Source organism: Gymnoscopelus microlampas (genome assembly GCF_963454915.1).
Source record: "Gymnoscopelus microlampas genome assembly, chromosome: 8".
Classification (NCBI taxonomy): Eukaryota; Metazoa; Chordata; class Actinopteri; order Myctophiformes; family Myctophidae; genus Gymnoscopelus; species Gymnoscopelus microlampas.
Genome location: NC_139945.1, coordinates 10,375,161 through 10,384,659, shown reverse-complemented (window position 1 = coordinate 10,384,659; position 9,499 = coordinate 10,375,161). Strand labels below are relative to the sequence as shown.

The 9,499-nt window shown below is 42.2% G+C and overlaps 1 long non-coding RNA gene across 1 annotated transcript; it reads right to left on the bottom strand.

Moving 5' to 3' along the window:
- Positions 1-6,200: 6,200 nt before the first annotated feature.
- On the bottom strand, positions 6,201-8,496 carry LOC311050986. Its single transcript, XR_014601347.1, has 4 exons — positions 7,962-8,496; positions 7,604-7,663; positions 7,316-7,407; positions 6,201-7,104 (listed from the first exon to the last, which is right to left on the bottom strand). It is a non-coding gene; the product is annotated as an uncharacterized lncRNA (long non-coding RNA).
- Between the last annotated feature and the right edge of the window lie 1,003 nt (positions 8,497-9,499).

Sequence of the window (9,499 nt, the reverse complement as noted above, 5' to 3'; positions counted from 1 at the left end):
AAATGGGTTTTGCACAAATCGGCCTCCAGCTGGCGCTATAAAAGGCCCATGTGAAAGATTTGAGGCAGAGGTTTAGAATTGGCAGCCACGCCACGCCTTTCGGCCTGGCGGAGACAAAAATACACTGTATGCATTAGAAACTATATTATTTATAGAGTAATGTCAAGTTATGTTCAATATCATATCATAATTTTTCTTTGGTTCACAGACAGAGGGGGTGCGTGTGTCCGTTGAGACACTCTCACAGGTGAATGAGAGCGCTCTTCTTGTTGATGTTCTGCAGAACAAGGCTGCTCTGTCCTTCCGGGTGCCTCTCCTCCTCAGAGGCGTGTGAGTATTTTTTACTATCCTTCCGACACTGGTGTCAGGGGATGATCTGATGAACAAGACCAAAAGGACCTTTTGTGGTTGATTACAATAGTTGTCTCTGGTGTCAAACCACCGGTGCAGTTGTGTTGCCTCCCGATTTGCACTTTTGTAGCAACTAACAACTCGTTTTCCATTTTTGTCAATTACAATGAGAAACACGTACAAAGGTCAAAGATTCCTCCATGATGATCCAAGGGCACCATTATACTATAGAGGTATTAGCTTACTTAGCACAGTTTATAAACTGTACTCCTCACTTTTAAATCATAGATTGATGGCATTCTTGGAGTACAATCACCTGTTAGAAGATGAACAAATTGTTTTTGTAAAAAACACACACACAGTCCTGTAATTGGAAATAGAGTACAGGAAAACATTGCCTTGTAATGAAAACAACAAGGCTTTTGATTTTGTTGATAGAGATCTTCTTTTATTTAGGTTCCTTAAAACAGAAAACCTTGGAACATTTTATTCTGACATCCAGTCCATCTATACGGCACCTGTGTCAAGTTCAATTCATATTAAACGAAATGGTTCCCCACACCATCAGGGGTGAAAAAAGGAGATTCCCTTTCCTCAACTGTCTTTGCTTGTTCTGTGCTCACTAAACGATATAAACGATACAACAAATCCAACACAAATATGGTTACATAACATCGCTATTTTTACAAAATTGATTTTCAGGCTGCTATGCGGCCTTCAAACCTAGTCCTATGTACGCTGATAAGAGCAATGGTCACCGAAGTATGGCCATTTGAAGTGTTAAACACTGCTATAACACTGCTGCTGAGCAGCGATGCACTTGCAGCACCCAGGTCCACTGTCATACCTGTGCGACCTCATGTTAGGGAGGTAGGGGTCTATGACCACTTCCTGGTAAAACTGGAAGTGAACAGATCCACATCAGGGTTGCGGGGCTTCAGCAATTACAGCCCGTCCGGTAAAACCACCTACCAATTTTGAAGCATTTAGCATTCTAGGAACTGGAATTATGGCTTTTTAAACCCCAGTCAATAAACACAGAGGCGGCGGGGCATGAGCAATTACAGCATGTCCCTATTGGCCGTCTTAGAGCACCTACCAAGTTTGTGGCCTTTAGCATGCTGGGAATTGGAGTTATGGCTGTTTAAACCCCAGCCAATAGGAAAACAGAGGGGCGGGGCTTAAGTAATTACAGCCTGTCCCTATACACAAATCCACGGAGCGCTGCCCTGCACGCAGCCATTGCTGCGGCGGCAACGCTCCGCGGACGCGACACCGCAGCAATGGCCGCCTACAGGCAGCGCGTCTGTGGATTCGTCTATAGTGCTTGGCAACATGTCGTCACCAACCGGGGGGGGAGGGCGTGGCATAGTAGCTGCAGACATACTGGTGGAGCCAACCTGTTTATCCCCCACCAAGATGTCCGCCTCTCCAAATGACACTTGTTGACGACCCCTTCAGATTTTTTTGCTACGCACTATTGGCCGTCTAAGAGCACCTACCAAGTTTGTGGCCTTTAGCATGCATGCTGGGAATTGGAGTTATGGCTGTTTAAACCCCAGCCGATACCCGCAGTTTTTTACCGCCCGTTCCTGCTTGCTGCAACTTAAGAACAGCCCACTCTCATGAGATTTGCGCTGGGACCCCGAACCCGAGCCAAATGCTGGGCTCTACTTCACAGTATAAGACAGGTTATTGTAAAATGTATGTTTTACTCCCTCTGTCTCTATCCCCACCCCTGTCTTCCGTCCTAGCAACAAGACATATTCATATACCCAAGTGGCTCGGACTTTGTGCCTGGCTCCAACCAAGGGCAAGGAGCGTAAATTCTTTGTGGAGGTGTCCACCCTGTCCATGCAGGGAATTCGATACCAACTCAGGGTCAGCTATGTGGACAACTTCATGCTGCAGTGAGTACCACATACAAACATCAGCATTATCCTGTCATTATCTTTGATATGAGTTGAGCAAAGTAATACTGATTGTGAGAAACCAAGTGTGCTTTTTATATTTATTGGAATACAGGGCAGGCAAGAACCAGGCAAACTTCACTGCTTCACCCTCCAAGCCACAGGTATATGCAGATTATGCACCTGATGACACAAACTCTGTGTGTGTGTGTGTGTGTGTGTGTGTGTGTGTGTGTGTGTGTGCAAACTATGTAATTGTGTTCCACACGGTTGACTAAATGTCAGGACAGGTCGTGATTCTGAATGCGGTAGAAAGGGAACTGACAATTGTACAGAGGTGGTTTGATATTAATAAACTATCATTGAATTTAAGTAAAACTAAGTTTATGATATTTGACACAAGGAAAATTAATTATCAGGCTGGAATATGAAAAATCTCTGCTCTGTGTTGATCACATGACTATAGAGATAATGTGTACCAATTTGTGTGATGTTTGGACAAAATCTGTAGGAGTAATATTAAAATAGGTTTTGCAAAAATCTGCCTCCTGGTGGTGATGTGAAACATTTTTGGGCAACTTTGGGTTCTGCTCTGGCCTCCAGGTAGTGTGTTTGCACAGTTTCAAGCTGATCGGTCCAACAGTGCCAGAGATTAATTAGCTGTTAACACACACACACACACACACACACACACACACACACACACACACACACACACACACACACACACACACACACACACACACACACACACCGGACGGACAGGGGCAAAAACATAGTCTTAGCCACACCTTCGGCCTGCCGGAGACAAAAAGAATACATCAAAATTATATAAATATTGTCTTTGTTACTACCGATTGAAGATTCTGCAATTGTTTTCCGTTTTATAGTAGCTTATTTAAAGTAAGGGTAGGCACTATAAACTAAGACTTCAGCCTACACCTTTTCGGTCCAGCTGTTTTGTGCTGTTTTTGTGTTTGTTTTGTTGCATGTGTCATATTTTTACATGGCTATTGCCTGTTGACCGAAATAAACTGATTAGACGACTATAGAGAGAAAGAGAGCGTGTCTTGCTCATGGACACCTCGATACATAGCCGGGGCTGAGAATCGACCTTGAGACCTTTTGTTTACCAGGCCACCTCTATTGCCGCCCCAAATATACCATGCACTGTGATGGACTATCAATAAATATGACTGTGAAGTGAACATTTAAAAATATATTAAAGACAAAAAAAATGTGCAATGCCTTCCAAGCCTGATCTGTTTGTCTTAGGTGTAGTGTCTGAGGGGGCTAAAACAGCTGCTAAATCTCCTCCTCTCCTCTTCCAGTACTTCAAGTACGTGTTTCCTGAGAATGTGAGCACTGTGATCGTACATGTCAGCTCGGTGGACGAAATCTGCTCTGTACTGTCCATCCAGGATATTCAGGTACACACAAACCGTGCCCCCACAGCCCCTGGATGACCCCCTCAGTGCCACTACTGCTGTCCGCAGCATGCAGTAACACCCAGGACCACAAGGCCACCAATTAGTCAGGGGATATTAAAAAAATCTTGGAATAAATTCCTTACCAAAAAAAATCTTCACCAATGTGTTTGTAAAGGTGTCTAGTAACACATCTCATAAAGACTGAAATGCAGTCCCCCTAGGATAATTTTTGACAGCTCCTTAAAGTTGGGGTACCCACCATAACCTTGGTTAAAAAAAATCCCCCCCAAAAAAATCTAAATTTAATTATGTTTTGAGTAGCATGTGAGGGGCACCAAAACCACTCCTTGGGCTAAAAACGGGCCAATCTCAATGGGCTTTTTACACAAAAAGTATACCTGGAAAAGGATGGCTATGGCCGTTTTTAGCCCAAGGAGTGGTTTTGGTGCAAAACAAATGCTTGCAATGGATTCAGAATCATAAAAACACCCTATTTTGACCCCTCACATGCTAACAGAATAAACAAAATTAAATTAAACAGAATTACATTTTTTTTTTTTAAACCAAGGTTATGGTGGGTACCCCAACTTTAAGGAGCTGTCAAAAATTCTAAATGTATTCCTACTGTTACTTTTTGTGGAGGCCCTAATTTACAGAGATGTTCATAGACCAATTATTTTGTTTACAAACATTGAGACTACAGGCACAGGTGCAAGTTTCATGTAATCAATTCCCAACAGAACCCCAAGCCTGTTGTTTTGGGGAGTGCTGGTTTCTGTTCATTCAACCACCTATGTGTGTTGGCTGGTGCGGCGCTCCATAGCGAGACATATACTTCATGTGCAACTGTGTTGCGTGCCGAGAATAGCTGACATTCAAGCTCACAGTCACAACACATCGCGGAAGCGACTGTTGTGAGCTTGGATGTCTACTATTTTCGTCCGTTCTCTGCGCAAGCAGGCTGTGTCCCATGCTGCTGCCGTGATCACAGGGAGCTATCCCTCTGTTCTAATGACAGCGACTGGAGGTGGGGTTTGGTGGACAACTGCTTTGAATTGCTATTATTGTTTACATGCAACAGAAACCAAGGATTATATATCAAGAGTGAGAGTATCATATTTCAAGAATCACAATAAACATCCTAAGCATTCTGGCTCTCGCATACTGGTTCTTAATATCAGTGTGACGTTGTCTGATAAGGCATCTATACTGTGAGGTTCCAAAGGAGTTAGCAGTTGTATTCACTTTCATGTTTTCTGTTCTCTCTCTATCTCTCTCTCTCTCTCTCTCCCCCCCCCCCCTCTCTGTGAATTCTGACCTTTCAGTGCCCTGTGTATGATCTTTATACCAATGTGGACTTCAGTGGGAGTTACCAGACCATCACCAAAAGGGGTGCCATCACTGTGCAGGTAACATACAGTAGTTGCACTTCAAATCATGCTTGCCTAAATTATAATGTAATCAATGTCACTAGACTATATTAGTTTTTTCAGGTTGGTGTGGCTGAACATTATTCTTTTTCCATTATAATTTTTCATTTTCTTTTTTCGTTTAATATATATATTTTTTTATTAGGGAAAATTGTAAGGGCATAGTTACAGAAGTACATTTTTGTATTCCCTTTTTTGTGTTTTTTCCCCTTATCTCTGTATACATGGAGAAATAGTAATAATAAAATTATAATAAACAGGTATACCAGCATGATTGATTAAGTGTTTACACTGATGCTGGCCAGCCACGGCACCATCGTTAGCTTAGCTACATGCTGACGGCTCATATTAAGTAACCCTGTGGCCAATAATCAACATAACCAACTAACGCTTTCACAGTAGTGGACATAAACATCAACTCGTGTGTGGGTGTGTCTGTCTGCTGCTGCTGCTAGAGCAGTTTGCCATGGGAGGACGGGACCACCGTTCAGAGTATCACTGGGTGAAAAGCAATGATTTTGGGAGGGTATCCCTCAGGCATACCCCTGATACTTAAGGGAGTATGTGTGTGTATGCTGCCCTCATTCATTAATGTACCACCTCCCACATACCTCCCACATATTCAGGTGTATGTACCATTTCTGAGACCTTCATTTGCATTTACCCCCTGTGGTGTCTGGCCAGCAAGGACCTCACACACCCACCCCTCCCACCCCTCTCACCCTTCCACCCCAACCACTTCTGAGCATGTGCAGAAAACTACATTTGATTGGAAGCTGTGGCTTATAACCCCACCCACCCACCCCACATTCTGCATGCTAATTCTTGTATAAACCCCCTAGTTTATACCCCCCCCCCCCCCCCCTCAGTGGGAAGGGTGGTTTATAGCCCCCCCCCCCCCCCCCCCCCCAGGGGCTGTGGCTTTCCCCCCCCCCCCCCACCGGGAGGGATGGTTTATAGTCCCCCCCCCACTACCTGCACTAATTTATATATATATATATATATATATATATATATATATATATATATATATATATCTCCACACACACAAACAATATAGAAAAACACATAGGCAGAACTCATGTAATTATGTTTATTGATCAAGAAAAATACATTTATACAAAACAATGGAACAGGAGCACACAGATAAGGTAAACTGTTTCAAAGAAAAGTATTTTGTTCCAGGGACCCCAGAAGCAAAGATTTGAGTTAAAAATGTTCACTCTAAAAATATATATATTCAAATATTCTGAATCAGAATCAGGTTTATTGTCACATCACAGGTTTAATTAAAAAACGTGGGTGAAATGTGTGTCTATATACTCACACTAGTAGGCTACCTGAGATAAGATATGTGCATGAACATAGCAGCAATGTATACTGTGCATGATATACTTATGGACGTTAGTTAAGGTGCTTGGGAAAAAAAAGTCAAAAGTCAGTGCGTTATACACAGGATTACGGTGCAAAATGTCAGTGTGTGTCGACCGCATAATCCACATAGACTGACATATAGTCAGCAAGTAGTGCCATGAGGAGGAGCAAAGAAAAATAGCGGGAAAAGGAAAACAAAGTCACTTGTAGGCTACTCATGTAATCCACGGGTGGGTCCAAGGAAGAGCTAAATCCAAGTCATGTGTCCCTGGTATAATCCACAGGAAGAAATATATTTTGTTCCAGGGACCCAGAAGCAAAGATTTGAGTTAAAAAGTTTGCACTAAAAACATAGTCCTCAAGCTCTTTGTCGTCAAGCATTGGGTCCTGGAGAACACAGCATTTGGTACAAGGTCCTGGAGATGATCTTGTGAACTTCTTCCTGCTGGAGGGCTGAAGATCCAAAATGGAAGTCCATCTTTGGAGTTGCTCTGTGTCCTCAAGCGTTGGGTCCTGGAGAATGCAGCGTTTGGTATGAGGTTTTGGAGATGATCTCCTGAACTTTGGACTGCTGGAGGGCTGAAGATCCAAAACGGCAGTCCTTGAAGCCTTGAAGAAAAACAGAAGAAAAAAAGAATTACAATTATTTATTTTCAATTATAACACAGGGGTCTTTGAATACAAAAAGACAAAACAATGCCCTGTAAGTAGGCTACAATAAGAAATACAGGTTTGCTGTTTTCTGCAGGTCTAGCCCACTCTATTAAGATGCAAATAGCTTATGTGAATACTGTGAGTGTATTATGCATGTGCGCTTTACCTTTTATAAAAACAGGATCAACATTACAGAAACTAATGCTTAGTTCTCCTAAAAGATGAGCTGCAACATCAATACTATGTGGAGAATTTACCCTGTTGGAAGAGAAGAACCGTGTTAGTTTTTAGTCATGTGCAATTTTTTTTATCAGTTAAAACATTTCACCAGGACAGGAACTCAATCCACAGGCCTACCTCCCCCCACTATCCCCCACCACAAATCAAATTGGTGGGGCTTGGTCTCCCCTCTTACTAAAGCATGATTGTGATATAGTTGAATTTGGTTACTTACACTTCTTTTGGATTGAATGTGGTTATTCTTCTCCGAGTTGTGTAGACGCCTCACAGCCTCCTGTAAACAGCATGATTATAAAAGGTCAATTTGAGGAAATCAATGCTTTTGGCAAACCACCAAAGGAATACCAAAACACTCGCCCCAAACACAGTCACCCGGGCACAAATCCAGCACATATCCGATAAAATCTCTACCTGGTATTCCCCCTAAAATGGTGGCGATCGTGTTTTGGGGTGAGCCTTCCAGGTTGCCCACCAGAACATTAGTTACACTTATTTTTCTACAAGCAACTCATACAAAGAATTTTCTAGATAGTAGACACAGGGCATATATAGTCAGACATAATTTCACTTACCGCAAGGTTGATGTTATTTGCTCTTTGGTGCAGGCAGAGGCAGCAACGTAGACAAAGCATCATCCCGAGCAGCGTTGCTCTCGACCAGCTAAGAGGACCACCTAATAATTCTGTTCTTCTCGGAGTCGAAGGCTGGCGTCTGCGAGGACTCGAAGCAGCACCCGATGCATAAAATAAATCTCTACTTGTGTTTGTTGCCATTTTACTCACAAATTAAACAAATTCATCATGCAGTTAATAGTTTCCAAGCAGAGTTCTCTAACAACAAACTGCTATCCTGTAAAGCCAACTTGGTGCCTTGGCTAATACACGCCCCCGTGCTGTGGCTAGGGTTGCCAGATTCTGTGAGAGAAACAAGCAAGCAGGTCTAGAAAAACAAGCCCAATAGAAGCGATTATGGGTCACATGACTCACATGAGCACTTTAAACCTACCTACTGTATACATCGGCTATTTGAAGATGGCAGATATACAAGCTATACAAGATATACTCGTGATGCAACTCGTTGTGAGCTTGTAGACTGCTATTTTCAAATAAAATTCTTGGTGCAAATTTATTATAAAAAAAACCTGGCAACACTGGCTCAAAGACATCTCACAGACACGGTGTGACGAGGCGGTGCTCAGGAGTGAAACATGAAACAATAGGAACATTGAAACCATCGACACCTATCATGCAAATGTTGTGTCTGCATGTAATCTAATCTCTATCCCCCAAAATACAAACGAAAACACACATAAAGTAGCCTTGTTTGTGATATGGGTAAAAAGTACAACACATTTTGGTATCAAAATGTGCTTAAAGTACCAAAAGTAAAAGTGCTAATACGTTTGAAAATAGCGTGTGAGCTTGTTGATGTATAAAATAAGGCTAAAGTGGTTAATGCATGTTTTATAATGTAATCATTTATATCTGCAAAGTAACTAGTAACTAAAGTTTTCAAATAATAGTAAATAAAATAGTAAGTAAAAGTATAGACAATTGGAAATACTTCAGTAATGTAAAATTACCTCAAAATTGTACTTAAGTACAGTACTTGAGTAAATGTACTTAGTTACTTCACACCACTGTTTGTTGTACAGCACCTTTTGTGTAACAGAGAGGACCTCTGTTACTACAGTAACCTTGGTTATTAGTGTTTATTCAATCATTTTTAAACAGGGACATTGGTGGAACAAGTACTCAACTGTTTTGCTTAAGTAAAAGTATCAATAAGTGGTGTTCTAGCAACTCAAGCTTTGAGGTACCCCGTTTGGACCCAACTGCCGAGTTGCATCCTCACCCAGACCGGCATTTCTTTGGGAGGCCTGTCGAGATTTGGAATTTGCAAGGTACACGGACGGATTGTGCGCCATCATTCCTACCGATTGAAAGAATAGCATACAGATGTGTTTACAGTGCCACAACTGTACAGTTAAGCCAGATCAAAGAGAAAGTATCAGTAGTTAAACCACTGTGCACAGTAGTTGAGATTTAGACCCAAGACCTGATCTGTGTGTGTGTGTGTGTGTGTGTGTGTGTGTGTGTGTGTGTGTGTG